We start from the raw sequence: 16,465 nt of genomic DNA on the forward strand, positions 1-16,465 counted from the left end.
CGACTCGGCCGGCTCTCTCTCCAGCCTTTATCTCGGAATTTGAATAACCGCGAAAAATAAAGAAGAGGCGCTATTCAATTATAATTGAGAGGTTGTCAGCGGGCCGATAACGTCGGGAGCCGAGGTCCTTTTCTCGCGCCTACCGGTACACGAGGACGTCGGGCCGAGTCCTGTCCCGGACAAGGTCCTGGATGAGTTCGCAGCCCGTGGGCTCCTCCGGGAAGGAATGCCCGCGTCCGCGATGAAACGACGGACGCAGATTAATTATTCTCATTTTTTTCGAAACCCCGTCAGACTCTCACGCGAGACAAAGGCAGCCCGAGAACCGTGGAAAGCGTGATTTATCTCGCGACTTCAGCGCCGCCAAAGACCGGGACTCGCGGCGCATTCCTCACGAAATCTTGCATTCTATCGGCCGAAAGACGTCCCTTCGTTTTTCTCGCTTTCGGTGTCCCACTTAGGGCCCTAGAAGAAAGAATGCTCGCGACCTCGAAGATTTTCTGATTCGCTCGGCCTCGCGGGGCCACCTCGGTTTGCCGAGTAGGGCTCCAAGTTGGTCCTTTAAATCTCGACAAAAGAAGTTTTAAAAAATTCTTAGGGGTAATCGCAATGCACCTCGATTAACGAGGTAATCAAAATTGCAGATCCGCGACGGAAGGCCACGACCACGCTATTCAAAACCTAGAGGTAACTGGCAAATTGCCCGGAATCTTGCAACGGGTAAGAGTAAAGCCAACCATTACGTTTACTTCGAGATCCTGCAGAAATTCGATTAAACCGCCATAAATTCCGCGATACGTTTACACTACGGGTAAATGCCGGCATACGAAATCACGTCCCTCTCTCGGATCTGGGAAGGCAGTCGGGCCCAACTTCCGGGACAGGAGGTCACGGCCAAGCCAGCCAAAATCCAGAGGTTCCCGAGTGGCGGATTGGCCGGAGAGAGTATCACGAGCGCAATATAAGAGTCCCCGAGGGACACACTCGGCTATCGGACAGTATCTCGGGACTCGAGTACCAAAACGTGTTTCTTTCCGAATAAAGGCCACGGAGCCAGCTCCGTCGAGATATGATAAAAATAACGAATGTTATTGCTAACTGCTAACGAGTCAAAGGACCGAGCGTGGGTATCGAGCTCGATAAAACGGGCGAGCTCGCGGCAATCTCGTCTCCTGCCCCTTTTTTTCCCGGCCGTTTCCGTTCCGAGCCGACGGGAGAGATGCGCGGCCAAGGCGGCCCGGACCGCCCGGCATTATCGCAAATTCCCCCCGGTGACATTAATTCCCAATTAATATTTCGCGCGCGCCTCTCCGCGGCGTATCGCGCGTCCACGCATCGGCGGGGCGCGCTGACGCGTCCGATGGACGCGAGTCACCTCGTAAAGTGACGTCGCGACGCCACTTTTGATGAGATCCTCCACCTCCGGGCACCGGGGTACGATTCCATCGGTATCTAACGAAACGACTAAACCAACGTCCCGTGGGGTCGAACCGTAGACCCTCGTGCTAGGAGGCGCCCCTTCAATAGTATTCCTCATCACACTTCATAGCACAAATGTTAATAATAAACATCGCTCGTATTTCTTATTGTGTTCGTCTAAGAAAACAATTCACGGGATTTGGAACAATTAATGGCAGGTATCAAGGAAGGTGAAAAACCTCGGGCGTAATTTAAAGTCCTGGTTATCAGGCGGCCATGAAATCCATCTACCCTGAGACGTTAATCCGACGCGGCTAATTTGTCGCATTAACCTGCCCCCTTGTACCTTTTAATTAATGTTTTCCTGATCGCGGAACGTGAAGTGCACCCGTCTGGAAGGGGGGAAAAGGAAGCCACGAGGCGCATGGCGACAAGTAGAGGCGCAGGTGCCTCGTATTAGGTGCATGAATTCGCGAAATAATAACCGACAACCGCGTCGGTTTACGGCATATCACCGAACAAACAGTCATTGGATGCAAGGATGCACGCAAATGTGCGCGGCATCGGTGTGCACCGGTGTGCCACACAACGGACACAGAAACGGCACGAGGCGCGGTCGGGTGGCTTCGGGTCCCTCTGATGTAACGCACGTAGAATCCCGACCTAGTTGGCTGAATATGCGTGCGATTAGGGGTGCACACACATCGCGCCACTCGGAGCTAGACACCACCAGCCGAGTGACGATATCCCGATGGCGTGCTTGCTCTCCCAACTGGCAAGTGTTAATTGCCGACACCTCGATGCGGAGGATATCTCGATTTTCCTCGCGCCTAGGTGCTCCCATTTCAGGAAGGCGGTCGAAGAGCCCGAGTGCACGTTCAGAGCAGAGAAACGATGATCATCGTTACGGTTCGCAAGACGTTGCGGGTATCGTTACCACCCTGGAGTTAAAAACATACATTTAATTGGATAGGTATGCTCGTAAATGATTAAAATTCGAGTCGGGGGGACCTATCGGATTTTGGGTTCTACCCAAAGGAAGGCCCTTCCGAGGGCCTCTTCTTGTTAATATAAACTTCGAAGGGCGCACTCCATTTCCCCACGTACGTAGGCCAGCAGTTACCCCAAATTGGGTGGCAGCCCGTAGGATGGTTCTCGCGAAATAGAAAGCCGTATAATTTGCCGCTCGTAAACGTAACCGATTTTGGGAGCTGGATCCCTTCCAGGGTGTCCTGAATTACAGCCGAGATAATTGGAATTCGAAGAAGGGACTTCGATTACTCCCGACACGCACGAGGTCGCCCCTGTGGAGAGCGGAGGGTTCCCTGGGCTCGCCCAGTGGGGAGATCGGCATGAACTCGCGAAAATGATTACCCCGACCGCGCCGGCTGATGGGAATTAGTAACCGATAGATCGGCAAAGAAGGACCACCGCTCGGGGGTTAAATTACCGCCGAGCAGGGAGGCCAGGACCCGATGGACGAGAGGGGATCGGGAGGAAGTAGTGTCGCGGCAGCGAGTATTAGCGGAGATTAATCGGACGGCGGAGTCGTGCTCTAAGTAGACCTATAGGTTCACCTCCTACCTCAAGGAAGACGAGGAGCCAGGTCCTGGAGGATCGGGACGAGGGTGGTAGGGCGTGGGGTGATTAGTCGCTTACTTACTTACTTACGTACTAACCGACCAGAGCCACCCCCTGTCGAAACTCCTGAAGACTGGGAGACCTCGAAGAGGGAAGCCTCCACGGCGGACCGCTGAACTTCGGTCATGGTCCCTCCTTACAAGAAATCCGCTCTTTTTGGTGCGGTTGCCGGAAATGATGGGGTTCTCGAAGAGAGGAACAGCCCGAGTAATTTAGTCCGAGCGGAGTGACTATTTTTCGTGATTTTAGTCCCTGGAACGGCTGTTCGGGTTAAACCCAACTGCCCCTGGTTCGTTCCTCCTTCTTGGTTATTCATCCGCACTTCGAACATTTTCTGTGGGTTTTTCTTTAATCACGTGGGAATTATTTACCCTCGGAAATTTTAGATATGGCCGTTTTTTAGGTATGGCCTGAAAATTAAAACACGTCTAAGGGGAACGCGAACAAGGGAACCAGGCGTCGATTTGCCTTCCACGGGAAAGTATTGGATTCGATATCGCGTAACAAGCTTCGGGGTATTTTTATTGCCGGAGGTGGCAATCCTCTGCCCCGTCCGCTCGTCTCGTCGACGAGGCGTTTGTAAAAGCTGAAAGCTTAATCCGAGCGATGCGAAGCCGACTTCGGGAACGGAACGCTTCGATTCACCCCGTCGCCCACGAAGGTCAATTCTTAAGCGGGTCGGAACAGATAGGCCAATAATTCCGTTCCAACGAGCAGGCTTTAACGGAAGGCGAACGCGGATAGGTGGAACGGGTTGGGATTTCTTATGGAATGCCGTATTACCCTTTCGTTCGAGTGCACCCTCGGCCGATGTAGTTTGATTCGATTCGCGAATCTCGAGCCGGAGATTCCATTTCCTCGTATCGCCACACATGCTAAACGCGACCCCCTTGAATATTCTGAATAACTGAAAAATAAAATTCAAACACGGTTTGACAGCACTTATTGCGCCGTTAATGCCTCATAACTCAAGTGAATTGTGCACATCGGAGCAATGTCGGAATATCTCGGACGAAATCAGGGAATTGGAGGAACGTCAAATCGACGCCACCGAGGATTTAAAAGCGGTTAAGGGCGCGGATCGACGGAGACGAGGGCAAGGGAGGAGGAAAACCGCGTCCTTCCTGGCAGGATAAAAAATGGTAAAAAATCCTGAACGAGGCGCGACGAGAAGCAGCGATTCATCACTGTTTAACGCCGCAGAAAACGACAGAGACAGCCAGAGAGAGAGCCGAGGGTTGCAGAAGGGAGCGGCTCTTCGGGGGTAGGGACAAGCTCGAATTCCATGCATTTAAAATGTTTCATTAGAAACCGTCTAATAAATATTGACCCCGATTTTAACTCGGTTTAAACGGACGGGCGTTCGCGGGGGGCGAGGGAGGACGAGGCCAGAGCCGGTGCATTATACGCGCTCGGTTGCTGACGGTCTCGCAGCCCTGTAACAAGATCTGATTTATACGTGCTCCGGCGAAAATTGGTTTCATCCCTGGGCCATCTTCTGGGTGGCATCCTCGGCCTGGCGACGACACGCTTCTGCGGGCTACCATAAATACTCGCCCGCTTATGCCCCATGCCCACCGCGCGAACGAGCGAGATGGACGGAGGGGGACTCGAGGTTCGACACCATAAGTCGCCCCTTACAATGTAACGCGCCTTGGAAATTGCTGCCCTCGCACCTGAAACCGGACCCGCCATCATGGGAATTACTGGCCGAATATTAGCACGCGGGAAGGCCTAATAGAAAGGGAGGGCGAAAATGACTAACCGATAATATGCGAAAGCAGAAAAAATGAAGAATCTTCGAGGGGACATTTTTGGCCCCCGGAATTCACTCCAGTTATTCCGATCTAATTACGTTTCTTGTAATTCGACGATGATTTGAAAGAAAAGAAAAAGGAAAATTGAGAGAGACCAGGTATGGAAAATTACGACCATACTTGGGGGGATCTGAAAAAGAAAGTGGAGAAAAAAAATTGAAAATTCCGGGAGCGGAAAGCTCGTCGCGACGGTCGCAATCGCAGACGCGGAGTCGCGGAAACGGAAGGGTTGCCGGGGTGGGCGGAGGGGCCGAAGAGGAACTTGTCGGAGTGCTTGTACGAGGATACTTGAACGCCGGTGCACGAGTGAAATGCGCACTTCGCTCGACCAGGGGAGCTTGCGCGTACACGCTACGTAGCCGGCACTTCGCGAAGTGCGTAAGTGCGCGTACACGAGGGGACGCGCGGGCATGGCGGCCGGGGGGCGAACAGAGGAGGACCGGAAATTAAGTCGAGAGCATAACTGCCCCGCGAAGCAACGCGAGAGAGATGGCGTACTGCGGCACCTCTCTTGTACGTGTGAGTTCACACTAGCGAGTCGATTCGCGCGAGCCGATTTGCGCAAGTGCAAGCGAATACGAGCGAGTGCGTCAACCGACATGTCGCTTTTCCACCTCGCGGTCAAAACCGCCGACATTTCGGTCCGAGCGGTTTCCAGTGATGCCTTTACCTCGAAATCACCATTGCAAGCTGGATACTTTATGGCTCCAGGTTGCAGGATGACACCGTGATAACGCGATGCCCGACTAATGGTGTCTGATAAAATTCCCGGGAAGATATGTATTGCGATGCATATCCGAATAGAATATGTTAAGATAATTCCAGTAAAATATGGTCGGACACAAAGAGAATCTTTAAGATTTACCGATGATACCAGCGAGTGAGTAATGTACCGAAATTCGGTCATTGAACCTCCGAATGACCTGGGAATAACCGCTACGGAAAATAATTTTATCCGGCTGGAGCATTGGACGTATCTTGAAATATCTCCAATTGACAGATTCGAAGGAGTCGGGAAAGATTAGCCAAGGACCCTCGACCTACGCAAAAAATCTTGAGGAATCTTAAATGCTCCTCGACGTTTGCCAAATCCCGACTGGGATATCGAGATATCCGACAGGGAACTGCCCCGTGTCATCGATTGAATATCCAGAAATATCCTGCATTCGTGTCTCCTTATAGGACCCCGTTATTATTATTATTCTTTTTCATGTAAATCATTCCCTCGTCGTTATTAATCCACGTGTCGCTCTCCCTTTTTCTTTACGTTCTGCGTCAGTTTTCCAGGGTACAGAAGCATACTTAAAAATCTAAGCTTATCCGATACCTTTTCGAGAGCCCCCTCGGTGGATGTTTCCACGGCGACGTTAAAAAGAGGCAAAATGCATCGCACACAGGATCGGTAAAAAAACCGGCAAACGCGAGGTTATTTTTCTCCTTGGCCGCGGAGTACGGGTAATAATTCTCGGTCGGAAGAATATGATCGAAGGAGATGCATCCGCGGGCATCTCCGTGCCGCCTCTTAAGTGCACGCGCGCAACACACGGAGACCGGCGTGCACGCGTGTGCACGCGTGTGCGGCGCAAAGTTTATTCGCAAACGCGAAGGTATTACGGATCGGAGATGGGAGATGCGTAAGAGGACGGAGTGCGAGGGCCCCGAGGGGCCCAAAGCGGGGGCCGGTTTGCGTGGGCCGTACGGCACCTCCGTTCTCCATTCCTGGACCCACCTGGACCCCTTCACCTCCGCCGATCCATCCAGCCTCTTCCAGATACGCTTTCTCTTCCCATCGCACCCGGACTAAGGGATATGCCCTCTCCCTCTTCGGTTTCGGTTCCCTGCACTTGTTTCGTAGGGAGTTCCTCTAGGGAGGAGGAAGGCCTACGATGAAAATGAGCCCTGAGGAGAAGGAACGGTCCTGCCGAAGAAAAGGACTTCTCTCACTCTAGATATCATAGATTGGTTTACACATATAAAAGCACGGAGGGTATAAACGCTGCTGGATAAATTATCGCCTCGGTTATTAAAAACCGAACGTATCGCGCCTATGTAAAAATAGATTCGATGAAAATTGGATGGCTTCGCGGAAGATGCAAAACGAGAGGGAGAACTGAAGCATTTTTACATATTTAGTAGATTTATGCTTATTTGGTGTTTCGAAAAATCCTTTCCCGATGTTTAGTATACGCGGCTCGGTGTCGTAAATGTTAAGTTAATGGTATTGGAAACGTAAGTCCGGGGACGAGAAAAGTGCACGATGAAATACGTGTATGGATTTGCGGGTAAGGTATGCGTGTGGACGTGTTTAGGTGGACGTTTATCGCGTTTTTGTACTATTTTTGCTATTGGGTTGTCTCTTGAGTAGGGTTTATCACCGTAACCTCCGGTTCTCTCTCGTTCCTCGTTCCTCGGGTGGAAAAGCACTCTTCCCTCCGTCGCTCATACGCTAGTTTTCGCCTCAAAGTATCTCCCTCCTTTGCATATTACTTTTCACTGTAAATCCTCTTTCTGTCGGTCCCTTACACGCTGCTTACCGTCATGAACCCTCCTACTCTCTGTCTCTGGCACGCTATTTATTGCCATAAAGCTTTTCTTCTTTCCGTCTTTCATACGCTACTTATCTTCGCGGCCCCTCCCTTTCTCCTATACACCATTCGCCTCGGCAATCCCTCTTCTCTTCTTGCGTTTTTCTAACCGATAGCCTGAACGCGCTTCCTTGATATCTAACCTCAACGACACAATGTCAGTTTTTCATCGTTCCAGCTATAATCACAGATTATTTTATTATGCTCTTCATCTTCTGCAAACATTTCCCTAATTATCTGTACATCCGTTCACACGTTATGTCCTCATTGCCTCCACTGAGAAAAAAGATTCATGGATCATAGAAACGTTTCTTTGAGTAGTCCCACGGAAATGTATTGTTAATTCAAAGAATACTTAACACAAATAAACTCAAAGAAATTGTCACAGTTCCAAAGAAACGTTGCATCCAATTTATTCGAGTTTCTTTCAGTCAAATCATTATTACTTGTCTTAACAAAATATTTCTTCGGTACTATTTCAAGAAATATCTCTCTGGTTTAATCAGCATTTGTTCCTGGTGTATTGATATTGGTCAGTCCTCGTTTCTTTTACGCATTAACTGGTACGAGGTAGGTTGCGGTGTGATACACTTTTTATTTAATTTCTGTGGAGATTTATTCATCGATTAACCGTACAGTTACGGGGCTAATAATGTGCCTCTATTTTTCCGGCGCCAACGTTAATGAAGTTGGTCAGACTGATCCGTTAGGAGCATGTTCCTGGAGGATCCTATCCAGATTCTGTCAACGCTGTCCATCCGGTCCACCAGCGAGATAGGACGTCGGCCTTGCAAAGGACGACGATAGTTCCTATCAGCCCGTTACGGGGCGACCCACCTCACGATATTGTGGTTATGGAAATTAGCATTTGTCCGATACGCAAAGCCCCGTCGGCTTCGATGAAATTTAAATAAGCTCGTTAAGGGACGAGCGAACGGGTTTCGAGAACCCGCTGATTCCTCGTGGGACGATGAACGGCGCGAACAACGAGTCCCAGTTAGGGACTTTTCGGAAAGCTGATTAGTCCCGTCCGACCTTGTATTTTTATTTTCACGTGGGCAAAGGTTTCACGCATTTGCCTTGTCCTCCGTGAGACGCGTAAAGCAAATTTCGAGAGGAGGAAAAAAATCACCGATTTAATTTATTTAGATATTACTTAACGTCACACCTGCCAATCACACAGGATTTAATTTAATTTCATTACCGATTTATCCGCTGTTTAATTCCAAGATTGAACCGTACCGTACAATACACCTTTTAGAAGGTTCCTATGCAAGATGCATAAATATATGAATATCGTTTATTATCAACGATTTCTCGGTAGAAGAGAATGCGTCGATCTTGGCGGAGTTCGAGGTATCCGCGCGAATTCGGAATTCAATCACGAAGCGCAGCTTCCGGGCGGGGAAAAAAAGACGCAGGTCGACGTAAAGTATAATATCCGAGCGTTTTCCGCTTTACCCTGTGTATCTTAAATAGATGAAAAGTTAGGATGAGAAGTTCCGACCGCACCACGGTCGGAAACACCGAGTGCGGTATCGGCCAACAGAGGAGCCGGCGTGTCGAATTTATGCACTATGCAAGTTCGGCGGTGCCCCCTTCGCCGCTTCGGATGATTTCTTTAGGGGTAATCCAATCAAACTTGGTAATTACATTCCGTGAAAAGTTGTGAAAATTCCGTACCTCCCGCGATTGCAGCCCGCAAGTTCCGGGGCCCTCTCTCTCGATCTCTCCCTCTCTCTCTCTGCGTCGGTGCTCGAGCTTAACCCCTTTCGGGTCCGAACGCAAGTCTGCCGTGTGCACGATGCCTTTGGCCTTTGAACGCGCTAAACAATTACCGGCCCTACCAGTTTGCAATTCGGTCTCCTGTCAGCCAGGTAATTGAAACGATTTAAACGACTTTACCCTTTCCAGAGATTGGCCCCGCTCCCTCTGTCCCTTTATGTTGCAACTTTCCTTCCCGGGGACGCGGCACAGTTGCTTCGTTCTCGCAGTGCCGTGGAAATCTCGCAGTTCCCTGCGAACAAAAACGCGGTTCCCATAAAAATCCAGTAAAATATTTTTTTTCACGATTTTTCAAGTACCCCACCGGGAGGACATGACTTCTGAGTCGCCGGGAGTCTCGGAGGATTTTTGAAAAAATTCCGAAAAATTTATTAGCCCTCCCCGATCGGTCGCGGGTTAGGCCGCTTCGATTTACGGGGATTCCGACAATGTTTCCAGGTGTCGGAGCATTCCGCAAAAGTTAAGCGGCAACTTATTCCGCGGCTCGGCCTCTAACCGCGCGATTCGGGTATCTCGGGCGGCGCTCGCAGTAGATTTCGCCAGAAACGTCCCGCGCGAAGACATAAAGCCCGGTAAGGCTGCAATTATGAAAATCCTCGCCCACTCCGTTTCCTGGGCGCGCGGCTTGGATAAAACCCGAACGCGGGTCTCAGAGAGAAAGAAAGAGAGAAAGAGAGAGAGACGAGGAATTCGAAAGCGGCCTTAAGAGCGCTAATAAAATCGGCGAGCGATGCCTCGCCCTTTCGCGGCCAGTTTCCTCGGAAACGGTCGAAGCGGCGAATTCGGCGCTAACTAGCCCTTTAAAAAACACCTGAAACGCGCGATTACGTCAAGTACAGGCTTCATTGAAAATAACCAGGTCACAAATTGGCGACCCTCCCTTCTCGCCGTTCCCGTTCTCCGTCTACGCGGCCGGTATCCCGGGGCCGGCCAAATTATTGGTCGCCAAGGGCCGCTTAATTCCTTTGAACGAACAAATCTGACGGACAAAACCTTCCAATCCGCGGCCCCCCGCCAGCGATTCTTTTGACCCGACCACCGAGTTAAATCGAACGGATCCGCGTTCTCCGGGTGGTCAATACTTCCTCGGGCCGGCCCTCTTAGCCGTATTTCGGTCTCCGAGCGGGCCTCGTTACACGGTGTAAAGATCTCGCCATATTTGATGTCATAATTATAATATTTACGAGCTGACACTCGCTACGTTTAAATCGTTTATACGTGATGGACGATGAAAGCCCACCGGGCCGACCGAAGTCCTATGCCTTTTTCGTCATGCTTGCAGTTCCTCTATCGCACCCTAAAGCGAGATCGGGCTCCGATCGGTTCCGGATATTCCGCGAGATCGCAGGACGAGCATGCCGACCTTTCAGGGACCCGGTTCGCTTTTTATGCAAATTTCCGAATTCCTCCCCCCCGAGTTCCTCTGTCGGCGTGGTACCTAAAATTGATGCTCTTCTCAAACTTTCATACGAAAAGGGTGGAAACAATGTTCAAATGCTTCCTAAATTTTACCTGTATTGGTTTCTTAACAATTGCCACGTCCATTGAATTCTCTAGTTTATTGTGTAGGAGGAAAAACTGATTATTCGTCCCTCCTCGGACCATGACCCGCTCAATGTGAACTTGAATGCGACATTTCGCGCGAGAACTCCGACTAGCCGGCTGGAATTGTAGCGAAATCACGAATACTCCTCCGAAATTCGATTTTCCAGGTCCCTTCTTCCATGATCTTCGCGAAGGATGTCGGCAGGAGAGCCTCCGACGAAATGATAGGATGCCGCTCGTCGAAAGCGCCGGCCACGACGACCTCTCTTGGCAACTATCTCGAATAACTATGGAAATCACCACAAGCCTCGGTTCTCACACCGTCTTTCCTGCTCCTCCATTTTCTTTTCTCTCTTTCCCCTTCGTTGCCTCCTCGTGTTCGGTACCGAGGCTGCGAGGCCTCTCTCGCTATTCTTCGCTACCACACACTTCGGCTCCTCGAAGGTGTATCCGAAGACCCAACACACACAGCCATTCTCGTACCGACCTCTGGCGAAATCATCGTACTCGAGACAATTGTTATAGGCTGCTATAGATTCTTCCCTTAAGGTCAAAATTATTACGCTACATCTACGTGGTTTTGCGGGAGCCAAGGGTTCAAACACCCAAATTGCGCGCAACCATTACGGCGGACCACCAAGATACTGACTACATTAAATAAGCTTCGTTATCAACCGAAGACCTAAAAAGATAGGCGCATCATGAATAGAATTATTAACACGTTCAATCGTTATAATATAATATAAATTGCGCGCAACCATTATTACAGGCGTTACTGACTACATTAAATAAGCTTCGTTATCAACCGAAGATCTAATAAAATAGGCGCTTCGTAGATAGAATTATTAACACGTTCATTCGTTATAAAATTGAACGAATGAAGTGCCCTTCGGCACTTATCAAGATCGATAAAAGAAGGCAATTCGTTATCAGGTCTCTGAAAAAAGGAAAAAGAAAAAAAAGATGAAAATTGAGCATACAGTAACTGCACTTTGTTATGTCTAGATGCGAAACCGAGATTTTCCTTCGGCAAGAGAGCGATACTGGATTTGATGCCGGCATCTCGGTGAAAGGAACTGTCTGGGAAAAGACTAAAATGGGGAAACGTTATATCGATATCCTCGCCTATAGATTTACGGAACGGCTCTATCGACGCGGATGATAAAAGTGGCGGTGCTAGGATCGCGCCACGGTAAATGAGGCCCCGTAAGTGTAAGCGCGCGGTTGTACGCGGTTGTAACGCTCGATCGAGTATCGAGATATCCATTCAGGGTAGTCGAAGGCATTCACGGAAGCCTCCGAGTCGATTCGATCCTGGCAAATTAATGCGGCTCGAGATATCTCATTCAAGCGCATTTACACCGCGAGAGCGCACGCATGCCTGCGTGGCCGAAACGTTTCTCCGAGGACGGAGAAGGAAGATGGGAAGGTGCCATCGATCACGGGTGTCTGCACATGACCGGAGACCCACCAATTTAATGCGGGAATTTCTATCGAGTTTACCGTAACCCCGTGAACCCGGCATTAGATGCCGATTACACTCGTCGCTCCTTTTAAGCCCCCTCTGGGTTCCTTAAGGACTCGCACAAAATCCTCGGGATTCCGCTGTCGATGGAAACTCGCCGGAGAATGGGCCCCGCTAGACGTAACGAAGGGTAATTTGCTGAGATCTAGGGTCTGGGAATTTGCACTCTCTTGCCCTTAAACGTTCCATTTTTCTTCCCTCCTTATAAGCCCTCGTGGAGGTGGAAACGGTGGGAGATTTTATTTTTCTACGATTTCGAAGGTATAAAACTCTTATAAGGTGCAAGGTGAACGCTATCTAGACGTTTGTATGCACGGATCCTAACCACATCTTAGAATCTGGATTTTGAAAGTGTATAAGTAGGTATATATTTTTTCTATGTTTTAAGAAGCACGTAAGAATTTATTTCCGAGTAGTTGAGGAATCAGCAGGATGCAGACTTGGGATGTTGAGTTTGCGCGATGATCGATTCTGGTTAAATGACGACTGATGTTTCCGTAGCTGTTCCAAAGTGCCATTGAAGTGCAGTTGGGATGCAAAAGGACCTACGATGTCACATGCTGCATCGACGTACGTGCACCTAGGATGCACATGTGCGTGCGATGTGAAGCTGGGGGAGAATAGGGCGATTCTAGGGGATCTAGAACACCGGTACCAGCAGAGGGCCCGAGGATTCTACTGCTGTGTCCACTAATTTGCGGGCTGTTTGACAGATCTTGGATGATTGTTAATTAAGTTTAGAGAGCCGAGCGTGGGGATCGTTGAAACGGGTTAGCTTCAGCTTGGCGCTTCAAAGCGGTATTAAATCTACGGTCACTAGAGTCGGTTGCTGAACTCAAATTAGATAAATACCATTTGGTAGTGGCGCAACATCGAGCGAATGCCAGCCGGAAACCTCGTCAGCCCTTGGCGAGTTTCCGCATCTAAGATCCCGGAAGTTCTCCGATGGTCACTGACCCCTTACCCCGTAAACGGCATCTCCGGTGTCTCAAAGCACTCGTCTGAAGCACCGGGAAACCGGAAATGCGCACCCTCTTCGCCTCTACCTCCTCTCTTCGTGTAATTACCTATCGATTTCGCTCGATTTCTTCCGACATTTTTCCTATTTACCCTTCACCGTCAGAGGATTAAATCTTTGCCTGAAAACCCTCGATCCAAATAGTCGGTAATTCTTTAAAAATTTCAATTAATTTCCTTACCAAAGGATTTCATAAAAAGAGCCTCATACATTTTTCCAAAATTTCCCCGAATCTCGAATGCATAAACTCTCTTCCTTGGGGGGAAATCTGCCCAATCGAAAGTGGATTACGTGGTACAGGAGTGGGAGTCTCCAACGGCAATAGGTCTCCGGATCACCGAGTCCTCGGACCGTCCGGGTGCTCCATTTTCGTGGATCCGCGGAAACGACGTTGAGGAAGGACTCGACGGGTTCCGTCGGGGTATTCTAACGAAGCCATAATCCTCGGTGGGAACGACTGCGGAACGACCACGGGGTCCTGGAGGTCGTTGGAACCTCGGGCATCGGCAGTCTTCCCGATCTCGTAAAGTCGGACGACTCGCCTCGGGCTCTCGAAGGAGATCTCCAGGACTCGATCCGTCCGAAGAAAGTAGCGAGGGGCCGCGAGGACTCGTCTTTGGGACGGGAAAGGGGAGAGGCCGGAGAGAGGGACCCTGGGAAAAATTATTACCGGAGGAACGTAGCGAAAAGGGATCCTGGAACGTAAGGAGGCGAGCGCGTTCCCGTGCCGAACGTAGGTGCTATCCCGGCGATGGGTTATATTCCTGAGCGTAGCCCGTTTTATGGGCGGCGAACGCGTCCAGGATGGAAGATAGGACTCTACGACCGCTGTGGGAGAGCGTGTACCTCGGAAGTGCTCCTACCTCGGAGCATCTTCCTGATCTACAAGCTGAGACTCCGCCGTCGATGAAATCCCCCGAGGATTTTTACGCCCGGAAACGTACCGCGGATTCGTTGATCCCTTTCCGAAGCCGCCCGGAAGACGGCAGATCAACCGAGGATAAAGAGAGACTTTTCCTGTATCTCCAGGCTCTACGTGGGACCGTGTTCTTCCTTTCTCTTCGATTTTAACTCCCTCTCTTTCTCATGAAACTCAAACTCGTTTATTCGTATCGAGGAAATTTTTAATTAATACTAAATGTGCACCAAACTGGATAAGAGGTACGATCTATCAGTGATGAGTACCTTGAAGAGCTGATGAACCAGCGGGAATCGGGCACTAGTTTGGCAGGTTCCACTTTGCGGATCTCTATGATTCTAGCCGTGCATTGCCTGATTCTAGAAGTCGGGAGACAGGAGCTCCATCCTTCGTCAGGGCACACCTCCTCGCGAGAGGCAAGGAAATTCCTCCTCCTTGGCATTCGCGTTGACTCTTCGCGGTCCGAAAGAAAGGATCACCAGAAGTCGTCGGAATACCTCGGAGGTCTTGTTAGCCTGCGGACGCCTACGCACCCTGGCAATGCCGTAGGAGATGAACATTGTTCGAGGCCTTGCCAGGGAAGTTGCTAAGACTTTAGAACTTTACCGACAACCCTCCCGACATCGGGAACATACCTTGCGGGCGAATGAGAGGATTAGAAGTTCGCAGCAAGAATGTTACCTGTAATAAATCGCGTTCTCCGGGTTCTTTCGCGCCGTCGAGGAGATATGCGTGAACCGGCGGAACAATGCACCGAGCACGCCGCGAGTAACTTTGGAGTACATTAGCACGGTTAATTGAAAATTATCAGTAATAAATCAGTGCCTCCGCAATAACTTCTGTAACAATAGAAACGTACGCCCCTTGAATTTATTTTCGGTGTACCGTGTATCGTGCTACACGGGTCAGTACTTACCTACATGCCTTGTACTGTATGATATCGATAATTGATACCGGTCAGATGCTTGTAACTCATACATTTATGTTATTTAGTTCAAATTATATGACGGTGACTTGTCTCGATGAGGTATTACGGGTACCATTGTGACGTGCAATACGAAGTTCCAGGAGTTCGCCGTCTCCGGCAACTTAGGCACCCATTGGCCCAGATTCTGAGGCAGCCATTTGGTAATGCGAGGTACATAGAGCAAGGCGCGATATTGGTTCTGGTTATTAATACCGCGATGTCCATTGTCTCGGCGCGTCACAATGGCCGAATCTAATGGCCGCCCATTCAAGTTGTAACTCGGCATCGGAGCATTGTGCCGTAACATCCTATGATTCCGCGGTTTATCACCAGGAGGGGTTCGCTACGGTTCCGGTTCATCTTATCAAAATGGCGCTTCCGACAATGCCGATTCTAATAAAATTCACGGGTACGATTCGATTAATATTGCTAGCCTTATTTTCAAAAAATTCTCTGTACCCTCCCGGAATCGATATAACATCCTGTGATTCCGCGGTTTATCACTGGGAGGGATTCGTTGCGATTCCGGTTCGCTTATCTAAATGGCACCTCTGACAATTCCAATTCTAATGACATACATTAATATTATCCGTCCGAGTCCCAGGGGTCGTTGAAAAAACAGTGTAAAAAATGCCGAACAATGCAATAGCGCTGTCTTAATTGAGTGCAAAGAAAGCCAAGCGGCGCGATAGCACTCGGTATTTCAATAGCTCCAAAAGCATCGTCAATTGTCCATACCATTCAAATGTACTGCGCTTTTTCGACATGAAATCTAAACGGTTACTTACAATTTTTCTCAAGAATTCCCTAGGCTTCCCGGATTTTGTTTAACGATCTCAGCGATGAAAATAATTTTTCACTAGTCGAATCGACCGGCGATCTTCCAAGGAACGAAGAAAGAGCAAGGAAGGGCCGAGAAGGGCGAGGGAGAGAGACGCGGCAACTTCTCGATCGACGTATAATTTCTCAATTTACAATCTTTTCACGGCCGATCGACCACCGCCGGTACGACGAGATACCGACGACTTATTACCCGGCCAAGGAAGGGAGCCTTAACGAAGTCGGGCGTAAACACACATCGAGTACGTAGAGGATGCGGAGGACCGCCGAAGAAGTCGTCCGCGTCTTCCGTCGCGACGAGGAACCATTTTTCTCCTGGCCGGAGGAAAGTTTGACGAGAATCTCTCCTTATTCTGCGCGAAAAGGGTCGCCGAAAGGAGGGACCACCTCCGGTTTTTACAGCA

General features: G+C 49.7%; 1 protein-coding gene across 1 annotated transcript in view; it reads left to right on the forward strand.

Moving 5' to 3' along the window:
- Window positions 1-16,465, forward strand: part of LOC105699938 (ephrin-B2) — a 755,377-nt gene that overhangs the window by 350,158 nt on the left and 388,754 nt on the right. The window lies entirely within an intron of this gene.

Source organism: Orussus abietinus, unplaced genomic scaffold (genome assembly GCF_000612105.2).
Source record: "Orussus abietinus isolate OABI.00-Male unplaced genomic scaffold, Oabi_2.0 scaffold41, whole genome shotgun sequence".
NCBI lineage: Eukaryota > Metazoa > Arthropoda > Insecta > Hymenoptera > Orussidae > Orussus > Orussus abietinus.